Consider the following 22,072-nt stretch of genomic DNA (forward strand, 5'->3'; position numbering starts at 1 on the left):
ATCCTCATGAGACTGTCAGGACACCGCCCTCGACCTCCACGTGACCTCGGCTTTTACTTCCCCTCACCCTGCTAGCACCTACACCTGTCGTCACCCATTAGATAGTAAGGCACACAACGCCACAGGACGTGTCCCGGTTCATTCTTTGACCTTTTTTTCACCAACATATTTACATGATGTACAGTACAGAGTCAGTGAACCTCTCGTCTTGAATTTCTCCTGTTTTTCATCAGCAGCTGCATCTGTCTGAACTGTACTAATGTGGTTGAAGAGAATCAACCAGCTGGAGGTCCGATCAGGCTTTAAATGTGTTTGTTTTTCAGTGCAGCTCTGTTCAGGATTTTAGTATTTACACTTAAATCCATTTGCTCATGCATAACTATGGCGATCAAAACATGCTCAACAAATACATTACATAGACGATGCCATGCAAAACCATGTTTTGACTTTCTTTTTTATTTTTTAGTTAACCTTTATTTAACCAGGATTATGACAGAGTATTAGCTATTAGCTATTTATACCATGTCACGTGACTTCCTGATTCGCAACTTTCTTTCTTGCGAATTTATTCTCGTAATATTACCACTTTTTTCTAGTAAAATTACAACTTTAACCTCATAATATTATTACTTGTTTTCTTGAAATAGTACAACTTAATTTGCATTAAATTCTGAATTTTTTCTCATAATATTTTGACTTTGTTCTCAACTTTTTTTTTCAGTATGGCCCCAATAGCGAAATTGTCTGAAATCAGGTACCAATAAAATACTTACCAGTTGCTGTGCAGGAGATAATGTAAAGTGTTCAAGTCCAAAGATGAAGCAGAATAAAGGGGTTCACTCTGCAGGGGTTTATTTCACACTTTGACCCCTCTGTACATTACCCCACTTATTACACAGCTAAAGAAATCAGTAATCTGACACAATTTTCTTTTTGCAACTGCATACCAAAATGATTAATTAGCTAATCAATTTAGCATATTAAATGTCATGCATGTGTAGTGTCAGCCTAACCCCAAAATAGGGATTTTGGTGATATGCAACATATTTCAAACGGAGGGTCACAGTAACAGGCAGGTTAAGGTGGAGAAGCATTTGGATGAATGGTGAGTCATCCACTGGTCCTCCTGCAGCTCCTCTCTGTATATTGGAAAGCAGCCTGTGCTCCTTGACTCATTCCCTTCTCTCCAGGGAGTCCTCTCTGTCAGACTGCAGGGGAAATTGACCTGTGAGTAAAGCAGGCATTTGGGGGAATGGTTATTTATTGAACTGGTAGAGAGGAGACTTGATGATTCACTGACAGGTTCAGTCAAACACACATACACACACACAAATACAAATGTTCTCCTTGCAAGAGAACTTCTATCAAAAGTGTTGAAATATCAAGGTAACTCCAACTGCCAAATGTAGCATGGATATTTTTTCGCTCTGCAGTCAAGAGTGTTTTCTTTTTCCCATCCTGGTTTTCTTCTCATCCCACTCTTATTCTCTGACTCACAAAGGAGCTTTCTGTTGCTTCAATATGATCCATTCTAGTCAGTATAACTGTTACTCAGGTGTCTGTAACATGTTTTTACCACCCCTTGTTTCATTTAACTTCATTTTGTTGTAATCAGGTGCTAAGAATAAGAAATACACTAATGAATTGATGCAGTGGGAGTTGAAAGCAAGGGATGGAAAAATGTTTCCAAGCTACATTAAAATCTTAGCTTTGTACTAAAATTCTGAATCGCAGAAATGGCAATGCAGTCTAATTATCAGGCTAAAAGTATGTAAACAGATATGACATCAACTTCAACATTCATGAGGTTTTCATCCAATATCAGACATTTATAAGCATTTGTATGATCATTACGACCAGCATACAGATCAACATTAACATTTAGAGTGGCGTTTCTGGTCAACTGGCGAATATAAAAGTCCAATATTGACTCTCTTTTAGCTCTGTTTTGCTTTTCAGCAAATCCTGATGGCAATTTCTGGCTCTTTAGCTGCTAAATGCTTCACTGTGTTCATAAACTAGTTGCTTACTTTGACTGTGTGCTATTTAGTGCTGGGTGGATAGTGTGCAGTGGATTTATCAGAGCTTCATTAAAAACAGCAACTGCTGTTGGAGACATGCTGAGACAGTGAAACAAGAAAGTCTATCAAAATGATAGAAGAGTAGCAGTAGATAAAAGTTACTTCAAAACTCCAAACAGTTAGCTGAAAGATGCTCAAATGCTTCACGAAGGAGGTATGGGAAATTGCAGATGCAACTTAGTTGTATCTGTCTTGGTATCTGTCGGTTTTTCCCTAAAAGTGCAGCACAGACGCCATTTAATATGTATCATATCACCATCACAGTGATGTAGATTGCTGAGTTGAGTTTCTCATCAGAAGGGGATAATGGTGAAACTTAGTGAAACTGTTGTTGTTTGAGACTGTTGTTTGAGACATCATGTTTTTTTTAGGACATTGAGACATTTTGCAGCATTGTCACAAGAGCTTTAAGAGCTTAATATGTTTTAGTCCTCACAGTGAATCATTTTGAATTTGTAAGTAACATATGAACATGCAGCCATGTACGCTGCTACAGAATGCGTTTGACATCCATCAAAACCGTCGTCTCAAGATGACAGAAATTGGAAAACTGGATCCTCTGAAAACTTTTTTAAGCTTGCTCTACAGGGTTCAACCACCCAAACTGAACCCAATGAACAAAGAAACACAAAGATGCCTCGAGAGCATTTCATGATACCGCTCTTTGAGAAACACACAAGCGCACCCCACCCAGGCCAGCGGCTCAGCTGATCTGATGCTTAGCGACATGACCTTCATGTCTTGCCCAGCACCATGGTAAGCCCCCTCGGGTGCTCACTCCCTCTCTCACCTCCCCCCACCAACACTGCCTGTTTGGGGCTCTCCCTGCTCTGGTCTGGTACCCACTGTCACTTGCTATTCGGAGACAACATGTAGGCACGGCTAGTACCTCACAACACGCAGGTGCAGCCGAGCATGATTAAAACAAAAAATCATATATACCCACTACCCCATGCACACAAATGACAAATATGGACAACAAACACACACACAGGTTTGAGGAGACTGTATACAAATGTGTCACTGGTTTATTTGTATTTAATATTTTACGAGTGTGAGTCCTGTAAAAATGCTGTGTTATCCAAGGTGTTACAGAATATTTGAGTCAGGGTTGTAGTGATTTAATGTCACGATCATCAGTTCTCTGCAAATGCACTGTCGCTGATGTGATGTAAATCAACAGGACACGAGGAGTTGGAGGCACTGTAGGACCTGCCACTCCCTGGTTTCTACTGGGTGGTCATGGTCATAGTGTGTGTGACTCTGTGTGTGTGTGTGTGTGTGTGTGTGTGTGTGTGTGTGTGTGTGTGTGTGTGTGTGTGTGTGTGAGACTGCTAACAGGCAGGGTTGTAATCAAGCACCAGGCTGTCCTGTCCTGACATGAACTGGCCACTTACGATCCTGAAGACACGCTCACTCTGACAGCTTACATTATAATTCATGAGGTGAATGCTAGTCTCCTCCACACACACACAAACACACACACACACACCATATTTAACCTTTGGAACTTGTCGACACAGCCGCAAGATTTTTATTCTCTTCATCTCACAGTGTATAGTCACTGCTACAAAGATAGCCCCTGCAGCCTTCCTGCGTTATTGTTGCAGATAGTTTTCCTCAAGACACAAACAACATAATGATGATCTGGTCTGTTTGTGATGTGAAAGACTTTTGACCTGGTAAACTGTGTACTATCTTCTGCAGTGGTACCATTTTTCATAGCAAAATGTTGATTTGATTTGAGAGATTGCTAGCAAATGCTCATATTAAAATGATAAAAATAGGAAATGATTTCAAACCTGCAAGCCTACTTTCTAGTCATGCTGGCATGTGTCTTCTTTGGATGTCAGTGTTGTTAGTCTGAGGTATGGGTTGCAGTGAAATTACCTCTTAAAGATGAACTGTAACAACATTGCTTATCCCCTTGACTTATTGTTGAGCACCATCAGATCAGATCAGAAAATTTAATTTGTCCGTTAATTTGTTTATGGCCAAATACCTGCAAACTAACAACATTCCCATCAGCCACAGATTTTGTGTGTAATGCTGATCAGCAAATATTAGAATGCTAACATTCTAAAGAAAGATGGTTCAACATAGGACCCCAGGAAGTGTGCTGAGCTTTGAAGCTAATTTTCCTTGTATCCGAACAGTGGAATTACTCATTCCAAGCCTGTCACGTGATGCCGTTAGACCCGAAAAGACTTTTTTTTCTGTAGACTTGCATTTTGAAAGAGATATCTGTAAATCAGTGGATACATTTTTTGGAGTGTCACAACCCCTGCAAAGTGATTCAGTCCAATAACATTTTGAAGGTCGAGAAGAGCCGCGAGATTAAATCATTTTATTTCCATTAAGGTTTGTGGAGGGCTAAACTGTAAGTTAGCTGCTTGGCTTGCAAAAGTCTGTAGTGCGCTTGCTGTATGAGCTTAATTATACAGAAGATGCGGTTGATTTTGGTGAAGTCACACTTTTTTGGCTTTATATGCCACTGAGCAACTTCCACAGAAATGAATTAGACCCCGCCTTTAACACTGTATCCCGTTCTCTTTATTTGTCCATTAGGTGGCATTTTAGCTTTCTCATTTGGAGCATATTAGCATGCTTACATCACCATTTTACTCAAAGCACCGCTGTGCTGATGTGCAGACACAGAGCTGATAGCGTGGTTTCACACTAGCCTTGTTGAAGTTTAACTGTCTTTAAAAAAAAACAACAGTGTGAACAGTCTCACTGTTTCTGCAACAACTCTTAATAAAAGGGCAACACAATATAACATGTTTTTCATTTTTGCTGCAGATTGAATTTTCATTTTCATTTTCATAAATTCCAAGCAAATTCTGCACTTGCAGGTACTCTGCTTTACAACTTTTTTTTTTTTCATTGCCATGAATCTCACAAAAACAAGGATGCATCAAAGTAGGTCTTTGACATGCAACATATAAGCTTACAAATGAGTAGTTCAGTTGAGCCCAGAATGCTAACTTTTGCTTGAGTTGATATATTAAATATTTTTCCAGGCTTTTTTTAAAATGTTGTCTAATAGGCTGACAAAAAAGCTTAAAGTTTCTTTTTATAGACAGCAAACTCAACCCAAAGTTGCCTTTACACAAAAACCAAGTATCTGATTTTTCTTTTTACCTTTGTGACAGACCTTATCTATTTGTGACTGTGAAGAGTGAAAAGTTATACACCGTGATGTTTCTTTCCAATGTAGTCAGTCATGAGAACATCAGATTTGTGCCACAAAGTGTGCAAAAATATTCAGAAATTCTGTCAGTATAAATGGAGCCTCAGATGTAGACACCAGCACTGGTGTTAGGTTTTCAACAGGACAGGAACACAAACACAGCACGTCAACAGTGACAAGAAAACCAACACACACGAAACAACCTTAGAACATTTCTGTTCGTTTGGTTGTCCTCTTTGCTTTGTCTCTCTCCTTTGCTGCCTGTGTTTCCTTTACTGGCTCTGTATGAGAAACAGGAATGTTGTAATGTCTGAAAGGAGAAGCCTGTGTTTCAGAGGGATGTATTTGTGTGTGTATTGGCCTCTCAGGGCGTGTAAGTTTGAGACGGGAAAATGCACTTTGGACCACAAGCTTATTAATGCATGCATCTCCCTGTGACACATCCGTCTGGGGGAAAGTCCAGGTCAGACTCGCAAAGATTCTCTCTGTTTTTCTTTGCGGGTTAGAAAAACTTGTTTGCAGCAGTGTCTCTTTTCCCTCTTGGTTTAGGAATCTCTGCGGTTTTAATTTGCAGATTCCACTGTCCAAAAAAGCTTAATTGTTCCACAGCTGTGCCATTTTTTTAAATCCTTTTTTTGCAGTGAGAATGAGGCCAGTGTGAGCAAATTCCTTGGGTTTGTGCCTTGCTGGAATAGATAGCTGGATAACGTCTGCACTATGAATAGTCATCTCCAATCTGACCTCAAACGACCCTGCACATTATTGTGTGTTTTTTCACACACATTCACATGCACACAAAGTTGAACTGAAAACATGGTTAAGAAAAAAAAAAAAAACTTATTTCAGTTCTTCTGGACACAGTGTCCACAGTAGTGCCAGACATCGCCAGCGGGCACAAGAAAACAGTTCTGTGTGTGTGTGTGTGTGTGTGTGTGTGTGTGTGTCAGTCAGTTGGCCTTTCAGTGTGTGCATGTAAGTGTGTGGGTGTGTTGGAAGGAACCAGGAGTGACTTGAATATGTACTGTGAGCAAGTATGCACAAGAAGAAGGAAAATTGGCTTTTTCTTTAATACCTGGGTCCGTTCATAGCTCTGGCCTTTATTCCCACCAGGTTTAGTAACATTTAACTCACTTTTATTACGAATACTGAATATTTCCCATGGTTAGCACAACATTTGTTTAAAAAGAAAATAGTTATATTTCTATTTATACATTGTTAACATGAATTAGATTTTGCCAAGCCCCCAGGAACAGTGCTAGGCTTTGAAGCCAACTTTACATAGTGGCCGAACATGGAATTGAACATCTGGGTCTTAAAGTGATGCCATGTGGCCCAAAAAAGACATTTTCCCATAGACTTACATTGCCATTGTTTGTTAATAAGTGGATGCATTTTTTTAAGCATCAAAACCCCTGCAAAATGACTCATTTACCTTTTGGGATTTGATCCATTTGGCCTGGTAACATTTTGAAAGTCTAGAGGAGCTGCGAGATTAAATCACCAATATCACCATTATCACCATTCAAGTTAGCAGACCGCTAAACCAGGAGTTAGCTGCCTGGCCACTACAAGACTCTGGTGCACTTGCTTTATGTGCCACACGGTGTGGAGGATCAGGCTAATTTAATGCAGAAATCAAGCTTTTTTGGCTTCATGCGTCACCGAGCAACTTTCATGGGAATAAGCTGGGTCCTGCCTTCAACTCTGTATCCAGCGCCCTTTATACATTCATGGATTTTGCAAACTGTCTTCCTGGTTCAACAACTCAGTGGAACTTAGTATAGTTCTGTGCAAATGCAGATTTTCTATGTGAAAGTCTGAATTTCAGAAACACACAAATATTCAGGGGCAAGAACACATCACTCTGTGTAATTATCTCTCTTTTCATCTTACTCCACTGTTACCGTCCCTGTCTGCAGTCTTTGTTGTGCACATGCTTAGTTTAAAAAACCTGATTCAACAGCCAGTTTACCAGTTTACCAGTTTACCAGTGTACGTGGCAAAGAAATCTATGTTCTCCAGGAGAAATGTATCTGAGTAAATCAGGTTTCTCTAAACCCCTACCAGATTACAGAAGCCAGGTTTCTTGTTAAAACGACATTTGAGAAATCAGCTTACTGAAGAAAGCTGACTGACTCCAAATAAATGATTTGATTAATATGGTTTGGGGTTTGTTTATAATCTGTGTGATTGTCACCACTCATCTTCTTTGTCAGCTCAGTGTTTTCAGGCATTATGTTATGATCGAACGATTCAGCCAGGTATGAATTCAGTGCAAAGCCAGCGTTTCGTGACAATACAGGAAGTACTGTTCCCTGTATGTAGCAAGACTAAGACCCATTTTTATCTGGTAGTGGCGTGCAATTTGTATTTTGGATACAGTCAGTACGTTTACATGGACAGTTAAGTCGACTTGCATTTAAAGCTCAATTAGGCCATTTAATTGGTATACTGTCCTTGTCTCAGTATATAAGTTCTGGGGGAGAATTGATTTATTGATGGAAGTATGACCGATTCCAGCAGGTAAGCTCCCTTTCAGCTAGCTGCTATTGGACCTTCTTCCGGTTGACCTGTTACGTGCCATACCAAACAAGGTAGCAAGCAGCAAACATGTCGAACAGTGAAAACATGGATAACTTTTCAGCAGTGCACATTTTGCACTCTTTGTGCTCACCACTCTGTCTGCTCTATGCTTTACTTTTACCTTTGTCCTGTTTTCCCCTATCTTATCATGTTTTTCCTGTCTTTCTTCTACAAATTTATGCTGTTTGACATCCAGGTCAAGGCCTGGTGCGGGGAATATGGCGCATGCGCACAACACCTAGGCCAGTTCAGGCCCTGTGGCAGTGTAAAAATGAAAGTCTAAATAGACCCTCAACGACATTATCTGGGAGTGTTAGTCCTTTGAGAAATTTGACTCAGTATAATTTTAGTTGGTGTAACGTGTTTACGTGTATACAGTAATTAGACTTTTTCAAACATCATGTAAACATCATTCAAGGTTTTGCAGAAACGACCAATAACACTGTTCTGTCTGGTGATGCATGTCTTTACCTGTATGTCTATGCATCCCTACTTGTGTAAAGTCACATAAAATATTTGTGTTTTTCTTTGTGCAATATACACCACAGAGAGAGAGAACGAAAGCAGCAGCTTGTGCTTGGAGACAGGTGCAGTCATCTTCAAGACACTTCCCTCTCTATAATATCTACATCTGCATCTCTTCCTTCTTCCTTCCCCTCCTCCTCCTCCTTCCACCTCTCTCTCTCTCTCTCTCTCTCTCTCTCTCTCTGCAGTGTTCAGGTGGGATGGTGACGCATCGGCTCAAGCAGGCGTCTTATTAGCTGAGCGCTAACAGGCAGTCTGTGTTCCCGTGGGGGCTGAATGCTGCTGAGTCATCCTGTACAAGCTGAACAGTCTTCAGTCTTCTGCCTGACACACACACACACGCGCGTGCACACACACACACACACACACACACACACACACACACACACACACACACTCTCACACTCTCACTCACTCACACACAGTGGCAGCTGAAATTCACTCACCTGCACACATGAACTTCTGATTTGCTGAATTCCAGTGATAGTTTCACAGTGTAGGTGTATCAGGTTCTGTGTGTGTGTGTGTGTGTGTGTGTGTGTGTGTGTGTGTGTGTGTGTGTGTGTGTGTGTGTGTGTGTGTGTGTGTGCGTGTGGGAGCCACACAGAAAAAGAGGATTTTACATGTTACTGCTGCAGCCAACCTCTAGCTCTCTTTCTCTGCATCACCTGTGCAGCTCATTGAGACAGCAGCATGAGACCAGAGTTGTTGACAGATCTTCTCTCCACCCTATCAGTCTGCCTTTTTAGTCTACATTACCTGATTTCACCAGCGCTGAGTTTGAAACATGCCATGTGGTAATGGATTGCTGTGGTGAAAGACCAGTCACAGTTCTCATCAATCACAACCTCCTCATACTGAGGAATTTTATAAATTGTTTGTTTTTCATGGCAACCGCCTGCGTTTTTCTGCAGGTGAAGAAATTGCATATTTAACTTGCTGCCGTGCTTCCACTTTTAAGCCATTAGACTCTCTGTTAATGTGGGAAAAATATATCAAAATCGAATTCTAATGAAATTTGTAGGGCTGGACCCAAATATTTGGTTTTTTTATTAATTGGGTAGGTATTTGGTTTTCAATTTAGGCATTTGGATTTTTTTTTTTTTTTTTTTGCAGAGGAGGAATGCTATTTTAATTTTTGTGATACTGGTGCTGCATCTGTCACACACAGTGACATGAATGATCATTTTACCCAACGGATATTATCTGGTTTATTAACTGAGTCAAGCCATTTCCCATGGTCTCTCCATCAAAAGGCAGAGCTAATATCCCCGATAGCTGCTAACTTAGCACCTGCTAATGAGTGCTGTTTTTCTATCGCTCTCTTTGCGGAGGGGCTGCTAATTATGGTGTCAGATGCAAAAATACAAGTGGCCCTATTTGGAGCCAGTGTTTGGTTTGTCCATTCTGGGTTACTGTAGGAACATTTTGCAACTTGGTAATCTATGTAAGCGAGGACCTGCTCCCTGTGTAGATATAAACAACTTCTTTGGTAACGAAAACACAACAATTCTTATTTTTTAGTGATTGAACACTAAAGAAAGCATACTTTTTATATTATATTCCATTTTCTGCCAATATAAACGCCTTGAAATCCCACTCACTGAAACTTTAAATTATTTGAATACATCCTGCACCACTGCTGCTGACGAGACATTTACAGCATCTTAAATGTTTTGCCATTGTCGGGTTTCCTCTTTTACTTTCAGCACCAGTACTGCCACACTTGAAAACCTCATATTTACTTACTTATGGGTTACTTGTAATCACGTGGGATTCATCATTCAGCACACCTGAGTAAGAGCAGATTTAGATGATTAAGAATATTTGGTGCATCTAGAGTTGACTTGTAAGAGAATGTCGCCGCATGAGGCCCATTGTTTTATCAATTTCTTACAATTTTGCAATTTTTGAGTTTTTTAAGAGACTAAAAGCTTGAAACCCTTTGTACACCCCTTGCACATGACTTTGGATAAATTCATATATAACTTGGCGAGCCTCTTGTGCTGAGTCATGGTTGGGCAGTCACTTTTCGGGGAAAGTGGTTTATCATATGGTCAATTGTATATTTTGTTTTTCTTTCAAAATGAGACAAGACTGCAGCTTTGCAAGCTACAGATCTTTTCAATGTTAGCAAGGCCGGCTTCTCTGCTGAAATGACTCTGCTATTGTATATTTCTGATGTTCTGACACTGTACATTGACAAATACTGCCAAGTTCCGCCTTTATACTGAGAAAAAAAAATTGTTTCCTCAGCTGACAGAGCGCTTACTTTACATTGTTTGTCTTGAACTTATTTGAAGGAACATCCACCAGTATCCCCTTCCACCTTATGAATCTTTTTATCCATTTACAAAATATTATGACAGAGTGCAGAGGAGAGAAGTAAAGAAAGGTTGAGTGGGGTCATACCCGCGGCGTTTTTGTGCGCAAGAGATAGAGGTGAGGTGAGGTAGAGCCGGACAGAAGAAGTGAAAGAAAGAACGAAAGAGCGAGTGAGAGTAACAGTAAACAGTAGAATGATCGATGAACGCCTGACGTGACTCAGCTCTCTGTTGCCGGCCAGCATTTCCATGACTGGCGAGCCGCCTGCACGACGAAGACAAACGACCCGGCAATGAAGGAAAATGAGGATTTTATCACCCATTTCCCTCTCACACCGTTGCTGGCCCACGTTCCCCAGATTGCTTGTGTATGTGTGTGTGTTTCTGCGCTGGGAAGTTAACCAAATGTGTGTCCCGCGTTTCTGACAGGCTGGCTTATGGTCGTATGCTGGCCCAAGGGTGCAGTTTAGAGAAATCACTCACTCTGTTGGAGACTGGTGGAGAAATGCCCAAGGTCTGGAACATCTATACGTTACCTGGGATCCTGTGTGTGCATGTGTGTGTGTGTGTGTGTGTGTGTGTGTGTGTGTGTGTGTGTGTGTGTGTGTGTGTGTGTGTGTGTGTGTGTGTGTGAGTGTGTGCGTGTGTGTGTGTGTGTGTGTGTATGCAAGGGAGTGTGTTTAAAAGGACATTTATCTCATCCTCAGATATAATTACACTGCCCCGGGGTAGAGGGGAGTTATCCAGCTCTCCCTCCTCTCTCTCTCAAACCCCTCTGTCCCTCTCCTTCACCCTCTCCTTCCTTCTCTCTTACCTTCTCTTTCTTATCCGAGCTAAGAAAGCTGATCCGACTCTGCCATTTTCGGAAGTCATTAAGGGATTAACTTATTCCCAGAATATGGATCTCTTCCCTTGGAGCCAGTGAAAGGGGCTCCCCCGTTCTTCGCTTCCCCGGACACGGCTCCCTCTAGCTGATGTAATCAAGCAGGAGCACTCCTTCTTTCAGCCTGGAGCTCCACCTCAAGGGAAATTACATCTCGCTTCTCCTCACTTTGTCCAAAATATTAATCTTCCCCAAAATCTACTCAAAAAAATAGAATAATCACATAAAATTCTTGTGGATTCTGTAGAAGGGTTGTGAAAAATGTTTCCTGTTTTAATCTTCTCCATTTGAAGTAAAAGCTGCAGCTGGTGGAGCTAACAAACAAGCGAGCGCTTTTGTAATGATAATAACAGCGTCCCCAAAGACCCAACAGGAATCCGCAGCCTGGGGGGAAGAAGTGTAATATCATCACTTCCTGTTTGTGAATCCCCTCGCCCCCATGGGCTGCTGGGTAATGACACCTGCCAACACACCAACAACTCTCACTTACTCTGAGGGCAAGATTAACAGTTGAAAGCAAACCAGTTTGTTCTGAAGGGAGAAGTTGATTGAACAGGCTTTGGAGGGTTTGTAATGCTCCTCAGCTCAGCTCACCTGCGCTCTGTCTCACAACAAACACATCTGCTCGGCCCTTCAGACCTAACGCAGTACTTTAAACCACACTGCTTCAACGCGCTGTACAGTGATAAATGTCATGGCTTAGACTAGCTGATGCTTTTTAGGATTACCCCTGAATAAAAGGAGGGAGGACGCATTAAAAGTTATGAATTTGTTGTGTCACACAATGTGTCTGTTGATGGAATAGTTCAAGGATTTCTCAGGCCACTAGGCACCATTTTATGAGGCTGCGCTACAGAGAAATCACGTCCAGTAGGCCCTTTCTATTCTCTACTGTCTTCACAACTGTGCAGCTGTCTTCTGCCTTGCTCGGGGGCATAATAACCATGTGTTGGTGCCACACACACACATTCATGCACCGCCATACACACAGTGTTATCTTCAGAGTCACAAGTTGGTGTTTTTGTAAATTAGGGCCATGTGGCAGCCTCCTGTTACAAAGAAGCCCCACATATTTTGGCGCAGGCTAGGCATTTATCTAGCATAATGTGATTGAGCTGACGTGCCCTCGCTCTCAGTGGCGGCGGGTCAGGGTGGGCCACATGGTTTGGGGTCGGCCCCTCCCCTGGGCCCTGTTTTTACTCACAGCAGTGCTGGCCCTTGTTTGTTCACATGTCGTCTGTCAGGAGCCACGCTGATCACAAGTGACGACTCCTGGTTTAAGCGCTGCTGCTTTTTCTTTCTTCTTTCCCATTTGTTTTTGTCTTTATGTCACTGTCTGCACTTAATCAGAAAATCTATATCAGATACTACAACCTTAAAGGTTCAGTTGGTTACTTCTATAAAAACAACTTTTTTTAATATATTTTTCTAACACAACCAAGTATTTTTTTTTTATATATGCTAAAACTGTCGTTTATCCTGTCATTTGTCACAGCAATGACACTGCTTTATACCCCTCTTCCACCAAAATTAGCATGTGCACTTGGTTTTTTTAAATATGGGAAAACTCACTAAAAATAGTGGAAGACTTTTCCCATTGCCAGTAAAACAGCGCTGTGTACACGGCTCTGCAGAAGACAAGTATGCCTTTCTGTGTGTTTTTTTTCTTTTCTTTTTTTTAAATTAGTGCATTCACCTTGTGACGTGTTTCTATCAATGCTGATCAGAGTTGGACTCAATAAATAATGCAGAATCAACTGACCCAGTGTGAATACCAATAATACACTTTCCCATTACATTAAAAAGTTTGATGTTAGCAGGTTTTTGTGCAGTGGAGAAGAGGATTTAGAAACTCCTCCTGGCTCTGATTGGTTGTTTTTGTTCAGGAAAATGGCATTATGAAAACCAGGAGGAGCCAGAGGATCATGTTTTCTCTAACAGATTATCTATCTCAAGTCAGGATATGGTGACAGTTTTAGCAAATATGACAAAAAGCTTTTTTTAGGTTACCTAGCCTACTGTCGCTTTAAAGCCACTATTTACAGAAGTGTCTTTAAAATCAGTACGAGGCCATTCAGATTAGTTGAACAAAAATAGATGCAGTCTTTGTGCAGTGTGCACAAACAGGCTCGGATGGACAGAAATCTAGCAGCATGCGTTGCTGTCTGCCATAATGTCTTTGTTGATACTTCCACTCAAAATCAGAAATGGTTCTGACCCCTTAACTCTGCTATATTGTTAAAAGTACGTTTACCAAATGTATAATTACAGTAGCATTAGCATAGTTTTTGGGCCAACTGAGGGAAGAGGAAAAAAACAGTATTGTACATAACATATCCTTTTATATTGATATGGCAAACTTGTCAGTGAATGGTTTTCTTATTTACATATCCAGGAGACACAAAGCAACATTAATATTGATTTCAAGTCATTTTCTAACACAACCAAGTATGCAAAATTTGCTTATTTCAATGCAGCAGAAAAACAGGACACAAAACCCAGGCAAATGTTATCAGGTAAAATGAACCGTGTGCAATATCTCAACAGCAGTCAGCAAAATAATCAGTTTTCATCAACTGTAAATTTAGCAAAATGTCTGCTACATAATGCAACTACCTTCTACCACGTGCCACCAACAACATGGCCTTTATCTGCCCTCTATCCACTGCACCCTTTGCACATGTTCTCACTGCACACAAACACATGTTGGCATCCTCTGGGCCTTTCAGCTTAACCAGTGTATGTATAGTCCATCCATAATTTTCCATTTCCCTCTGGCTCAATTTTTCATCACCTCAATTCCTGTATATAGTTGGTTTTTCCTCCCTTACATCTTCTTTATCATTCTCCCTTTGCACCCTCCTCTATCTGACCCTTTACAACCTTTTCCCCCTTCATCTTTCCCCATCCCTCTCTTTCCTCTTCCTTTATCCCATCTCCATCCGCCCCCTGCCTTCTACAAGGAGCCTGCAAGCCCATCTTCAGAGTTATGGCTCATTCTGACCGAGTGTTACGACTCCTTTTACCGCAGATGTCTCCTGAGTGACAGCCTGTGAGTGGAGAAAATGCTAGTCAGATTGCTGTTTAAGATTGGCCAGGGGAGACAGAGAAGCCAATTTGAGCTGGCTGAGAGTTTAAATATTCCACCTAGATTTAGCTGCTGTGACACGGCAGTGAGACAAGAGGCTACACTCAACTTTAATAGCAATTTTCATCTGCGGAGATGGCTCTGGTGAGGAGCAGGGAGAGGTTGTTGGTTCAACTTGCTAATGAAAGAAGAAGAGGAATATGTTGCTCTTTGGGGAGTGGGTATATTCTCTCCAACAGGAGACATCCTGTGCCAGTGCATTGCTGTTGTTTATTGTACCGAGACCTACAGATCACCAAATCTCCATCTTTCCTTCTCTCTGTCTCTCTGCTCTCCTCCACCTTCCCATCCCCCTCCGCTGCTCTCTGCTTCCCTCCGCTCGCCGCTGTGGTGGGTTCAGTTCTTGACAAGGCCCCACATTCTGCTAGTTGCTAAATGAATAATACATGCATGTTCTAGCAGCGCTGTTAGACAGAGGGAGAGAGAGAAATAGAGAGACAAAGAGAGTGCATGAGAGATGCTGTGTTTGTTGGTGTGTGTGTCTTGAAGCCCCTTATGGAAAGGCCAAAGCTGTCACAGAACTTTAGATCCAGTCTATATACAGCGTGTACAAGAGGAGATGTCTGCATTCAGCAATCCTCTGTCTGATCTCCTTCTTTCTTTTAGTCCTCCAGCAGAGACGGGAACCCAAGGTTGTTGGTGCAATTCCCTTTCGGCTGAGAGAGAGGCCAACACAGCCCTTAGGAAAATGATTGAGAGCATAATATCAGTTGGATTTGAGTAACTTTGATTTCCAGCACTATGTCTGTGTGTGTGTGTGTGTGTGTGTGTGTGTGTGTGTGTGTGTGTGTGTGTGTATTTGTGTGTTTGCAATATAGCAGTTAGGTCTCACCACTTATTCCAGTTCCCTTTAACCCAGCAGAACGAGGGTTGCCCTACATTTTATCAGCTCCTCTCATTCAGTTTTTGACGGAGATCAAAGCAGTATGCCAGCAGCCAGCGGAGCATGCATGCATTATCAATCATGTGTGTGGCTTTTTGTTGTACAGGAAAAAAATATTGCAGTACACAGATCAAAAGGAAAAGGTCATCAAAGGCAAAATCATTCCTCTAGATGCAGGGTTGTAGATTTACACATATACAAAGGCAGGGGGGCACACGCCAATCCAAAATGTTTTAGCTGCATGCACTATTGTGTAGATCCAGTTTGTATGCGCGTGACAAAGAAATAAGTGTGAACAAAAATATTTCGTGCAATCTGTCCTCTGACCCTGAAATTAGACATGTGCAACTGCACGCTTTACACTTCAGAGGGCTTGTTATTTCTCGTCTCGCTCTCTCTCCATCGTCTGAAGATGAGAGATTTGTTGTATGACCATTTATTATCTCAAAGGACACATGCAGAGTGAAATGATTCACCTCTCTCTCTGAACTATTTCCACTGTTATTAGGAGAAACAAATGAACAGGAGCAGCAGGGGTCTTTGGGCTAAGTCTAGTTCATGGAAGCTGGCTAGTTTTTGATCTGTAAAGTGAAGGTTTTTTTTGCGAGGGTTCAGAGATAGTGTTTAACCAGCTATGAAGTGCCCTCTCAGCAGATTCCAGCGCTCCAGGTACAATAGAAGTTCTGGCACCTGAGACGGCAGGTTGCTGATTGATGCGCCGTGACTTCATGCTTCTCACACCGACAGGCGGCTCAGGAATCTGTCTAACCACCTCAGCACCAGACGCACACAAACATGCACAGACACTTTGTTTCCAGGCAGAGTACCTGTGAGGGCAGCCTCGCCATTGGCAGCGCCTTTAACCTTGACACACACTGCTGATGACCCAGATGTATGGCCGCTGTTTGTCTCGCTAATTTTATCCCAGCAACCCCACACACACCATCATTCACGCACTCCATACTGTTACACCTCATGCTGATGCCATTGAGAGTTCACTCCATCAGTTAGATTGCTGGAGTAACAGGGAGTGCATGGCCTTTTTATATGCACTTTGTAAATCTTGTGGCAATTTTGTCTGTATCATATTTGGAAAAGTCTTGCATTTGAAGGACCACTTTAAACGAGTGTATTTGCGGTTTCTAACTGCTAACTACACAAGAAACTGTCTTATTTGTCAGAGTGTTTTGTTATTAGTGGAATGTTTGGATGTTTTGGTTGTTAATTGTCATCAATTAATCGTTAATTGGTTAACCACGGAGAACATTTTTGACAGGTTGCACAAAATAATAATTTTGATACTCTTCAGTTTACTGCACTGTGCACCACCTTGGTCTGATAGGAGCTGCGAGCTATTGGTGCAGCATTACTGTTAAAAACACCATTCTGTCCCAACAGTGTTGCTGTGAAAAGATGATGCCCACCCTCCGATCTCCCCCCATCTCGCCCCTGTGAGTAAGCCGCTTATTTTTGAGCTGTAAAACCCCTTTGACACTGATGTTTTTTTAACGCTGTTATCTCTGTTACCACCATTACCAGTGTCAGCACACATAATAGTGCTACCATAATTAACAATGCTAAAGGGGTTTTGTGGTCAAAATGAAGATGCCTACTTTTTGTGGCGACCTGGAGGGACACTGGAGGGTGGGTAAAATGTTCTGCAGCAAAGCATTCTGCCACCAGGTGAGAATCAATAGCTGATCACTGAATGTGCATTTCCGCTAGCTAGCTTACATTAGCTCCCATCCAGCTAGGATGGTGCGCACTGCAAAGCGGCTAAGGAACCCGTGGAGAATGGCGGCTGGCCAGTGGACATGTTTCTACATGTTAATGTCGCTGGCCAGCTGTCTGAAAGCAAAGCCAACAACAACAACAACAACAACAAAAAAGTCAGAACATTTAAATCACATAACATTAAAATTTCACCACCTTTAAAAGGGTAGCACTATGGAGCACCAAACTATAAGGAAAGGCTGTTTTGTATTTCATGTCCTTATTTTCTCAAAAATGAACCCGTTAATGAGTTAAGACGTAAAATCAACCGAAACTGACATCTAATCGGAAATGTGATAATAAGTGATAAATCTAATCGGAAATGTGATAATTGAGAACTTGAAAAAAATTAACTACCTTTGACATAGAAAAGTGCAGTGGAATGGTCATTCAAGTCAGAATTCAAAGTCTTAAATCCAGGCAAGATCCACCATGCTTGACTTCATTGACACACTTGACATCACCTCCTTGTGTTTTAAGTAGTGTGTGTGTGTTATGAAACGTGCTGTAACAATATTGTAGCTTGCAGCTCAGTTGTCAGCTGATTTGTGCTTTATAGAAGTCTTTGTGAGTGTGCGTATCTTTGTCTCTGTCCCACAAAACAAATCCAAACAACAAATTTATGCTTCTGGCTTTGGTGGTTCACATTATTATGATCAGCATCTGTTTACACAGTTTTGAGCTTTTGTACATTATATAGTTGAGCCAAGATGAGCAAAACAGTTAATATGCAGTTTCTTTTCGGTAATTGCAGTGTGGTTATTAATGTAGGTCCTCTGTAAGAAGCTCAGAGACTTGACATCAGTTTGCTGTGGGCGTTTTTCAAGCAAATGCACTGGGATGTATTTAGATCGGAAGTTGGGAATTCCGACACAACAATAGACTTATGACTTGCACTGGATTGCAGCATTAGCAGCTGTACACGATTTAAACCTCTCAGAACCACCTTTCTAGCTTTCAGAGGCTGAGTCTTTGATCTAGTGATATTTCTGTGAATCTTTTGCCACAAATCAACTGCAAACATAAAAGTAACATTACTGGATAAAAAGAACCAAATGCTCTAATGTTACAAAAACATCTCTGGCCTCTGTCTATCTCAGTGCCAGTGAGTCATGAGCAAAATTCAGCCATTTCATGTAAAATATTGTGTCTGCCTTTGAAGTTATCAATGTGACGCTTAACATGTCAGCAATGCAGCCGGGGGGATAAACAGTCATTCAACGCCGGGATCAGTTTCACAACACAACATTTAGACCGTCTGGGTGGAAAATCAGAGCACTCTTCTTCTGTTATGTAGCTGTTTTCCAAGTTGCTGTTTCCTACAGCAATATTGGCACCCATAGTGAGAGGAAATAACAGACCTGATGTATCCAGTATGGTCATGTGATGTGAGAGGGACTGTAAAGGAAACTTATGTTTGTGCTCTGAAAATTATTCAGGCGAATTAACCAAGCAAGGTTTGGGTTTGAGTGTGTGAATATGTGTAAAACTAATGTTGTGTTTGTAAAAAGTGAAAGACGGAAAGGAGGATGTGGTGTATAACCATCTTTTAGAGACACTGCTGCCCTAAAATTGTTGGTATATCCTGATTCGATAATGCAACACAACCCTTTTATGTGTTATTGAGCGACTGACTAACTACAGACGATGGTGCAGCAGGGGCTGAAGTGTTAAGGCTGATGAGTTTGGCCAGCAAGCCAAGGTCACAAAAATTTTGCGGCTTTAATTGTATATAAACTGGACACACTTTGTTTCCATAGCAACTGTGCTGACAGCTCTGGGAGACTTTGTATGTGTGTGTGTGTGTGTGTGTGTGTGTGTGTGTGTGTGTGTGTGCGTGTGCGTGCGTGCGTGCATGCGTGCGTGTATGCGTGTGTGTGTGTGTATTTGTCATAGTGGCTGTCATGGTACATTGTGTCTCTTATAATGTAAGCACAAAAGCCTCAAAGGTCAGTTCACCTAAAACAACAAAAACACAGATTTCCCTACATAACTCTGGTGGAATAATTTTGGTGTGATTTAGACAAGTATTACAAGTTTTAAGATTGAATGGTTTCATGTTTTTAATGCTCTAAGCAATGAAAAATCCAAGTTTCTTTTTGCAACAAACTTTTGGATAATTCACCATTGTCAGCTTTGAATGTTTTTAGCTCTTTCTAGTAATGAAATAGCCCAGAACATCAACTTAAGTAGACATCACTTAATACAAGAGAGAATAGTGTTAATTGTAATTTTGATGAACTGACTTGTATTGGGGGCGGCACGGTGGCTTTGTGGTTAGCACTGTTGCCTCACAGCAAGAGGTTCGAATCCCGGTTGGAACGGGGTTCGGTCCGGGCGGGGGCCCTTCTGTGTGGAGTTTGCATGTTCTCCCCGTGTCTGCGTGGGTTCTCTCCGGGGTCTCTGGCTTCCTCCCACAGTCCAAAGACATGCAGCTCAGGTTAATTGGTGACTCTAAATTGCCCTTAGGTGTGACTGTGAGTGTATATGGTTGTTCGTCTATATGTGTCGGCCCTGCGATAGTCTGGCGAACTGTTCAGGGTGTACCCCGCCTTCCGCCCGATGACAGCTGGGATTGGCTGGATTGGCCCTCGACCCTTACGAGGACAAGCGGTTACAGAAAATGACTGACTGACTTGTATTGCTTTATTGTCTTTCTAGACTGATAATTTTGCATTATCTGACTCTTTCAAAGTCAGATAATGCAAACCCCAACGGTAACATATCATATTTATGATGTTACAGTCTCAGATGTTGATATTAAACATAGCCAAATTTTAAATAATGAGGTAAATATATATAAAGATGAGCCTTGTGAGCAAAAAAATTAGGCTTCATACTGTTCTAAATACTCTTGTTTGTAACAGAGTTTTCTACATTTAAGACAAGGTGATGTCAGCTTGTGGAAGATTTATTTATATGGTCATGGTCACAGGCACGCTACTGCATGTGTTTTTTTTTTGTTTGTTTGTTTTTTTCTCCAAGATTTCAAATCACATTCCTACTGGAATATGTCGGGGTGTGTTTAGAAGCTTTAATTGGACATTTTCTATGGTATTAAGTGTTATAATTCTCTGTTACAGTCATTCCTCAGCTGCAGTGACAGAACAGAAACCACAGTATGCAGCAGACTCTAAAATGCTGACCATTCAGAGCAGACAGGGCTTTTACGGAAGGGGGGCTTGAAGAGCAGGAGCTAAAACGTAGCGCTTCAGACAGAGGGTGAGTACATGTGTTCCAGCACAGACGATATGAAGAAATAATAGTGTTTTTGACTATTACTGTAAATTATCAGTAACATGTTTTAGTGCATAACAGGTCCCCTTTTAAATTGGTCTATAACTGCTTGAAACTAAGAATTGTTTTGTTTTTGTTACCTTAGAATGAGCTTTTCATATCTACGTGTGGAGTGGGTCCTTTTTCTCAGAGTATGCCATCTTGTTTCTACAGTAGCCTGGAATAGACAAACCAATCACTAGGTGGGTTTCCATTTCAGCTTTGCAGAAAAATTAAGCAATATTTTCTAAGTGAAATTGAATGATGTTGGAGACTTTTTCTTGCAATGTTATGCCCTTCTCCTCTTACGATAACATTCCAAGGAGCATGGCGATGGCAGTTTTGTGAAATGTGGATGTATGTAAAACCTTTTTTTGTGGTAAATGTTTGTTGTTTTTTTTTTCAAAATTGCCGTGTTTCCATTAGGCGTATTTTATATTCGCAATTTCAATATGCACAATTTGAGGGTTAATGGAAACCCACGTACTGGCTCTGGATTGGTCCATTTGCATTTTAGCATCAACCACTGTAGTTGTCCTACACACTTGGCATAGGTAAATGATTCAGTTCTGCAACCTCACTGGTAGATGTTACTAAACCCCACACACCGGCCTTTCACCCAGTGAAACCTGACATTGCTCTTCTTGTGCTGCTTTCAGATGTCTTTCACAAGTATTTAAACCTTTGAACCCTGAACAAATTGGTGTGATTTCTTTCAAAAACATGGGGGAAGCCAATGAGCAACATGGTATGAAATGTTCCACAAATTGCAAGAACTAAGCATCATATTTAAATGATGTTACACAATTATAACATTTAAGCACTTTTTAAATTTTCTTTTACTGTTTTTGTTTTGCCATTGTTTTTTTAAAATTAATTTTCAGGTCATTTCTTGTACTTTTTACTAATTTCTTGCAAATTTTTGGGTCATTTTGTCTTTCCTTGCACATTACCTTCCTCCAATGGTTTTGTAAGAGATCATGTCAATTTGCTCAGTTATTTAAGGGTGAAATGATGCATAGCAAACTCCTTTGAAGAGGACCTGCTATATTTGTAGATGTAAATGACTCATTTTAAGGGAACAAAAATACAACAATTATTAGTTTGAGGTAATCATAAACTTATGAAAACATGCATATTATATTATATACTGTTTCTGCCAGTAGATGCACCTAACTCCTACACTCAGAGACATTCAAGATGTCCTGCAATCAAATTATTGCCAAAGAGTTCTCCTATTGAAAGGAACAGAAGGCAAGCTTAGCTTTTCACGCATGTCTGTGTGTGTTTGTGTATGTGTATCCCCTGTGCTGTGATCCCAAATATGAGTCTAAAAGTATCAGAGTATTCAGTTTAGAGACAGGAAGACAGAGAAACTCTCCTGATTAACCAGAGGGCAGACA

At 41.2% G+C, this 22,072-nt stretch overlaps 1 protein-coding gene across 20 annotated transcripts in view; it reads left to right on the forward strand.

Annotated features, from left to right (window-relative positions):
- Positions 1–22,072, forward strand: part of plxna1b (plexin A1b) — a 284,396-nt gene that overhangs the window by 15,612 nt on the left and 246,712 nt on the right. For 2 of the 20 annotated variants that reach the window (XM_088085701.1, XM_088085715.1), the window contains one exon: positions 20,477–20,615. The exons of 17 other annotated variants lie outside the window; for them this stretch is intronic. The gene's annotated coding sequence lies outside the window, so the exon portion shown is untranslated. Of the gene's footprint in view, positions 1–20,476; positions 20,616–20,857; positions 20,873–22,072 lie in introns of those variants that run through there. One more of the 20 variants, XM_088085718.1, reaches the window with a different exon arrangement.

The sequence above is a fragment of the Plectropomus leopardus genome, chromosome 2, assembly GCF_026936395.1.
Source record: "Plectropomus leopardus strain MGB_pleo_1.0 chromosome 2, ASM2693639v1, whole genome shotgun sequence".
NCBI lineage: Eukaryota > Metazoa > Chordata > Actinopteri > Perciformes > Serranidae > Plectropomus > Plectropomus leopardus.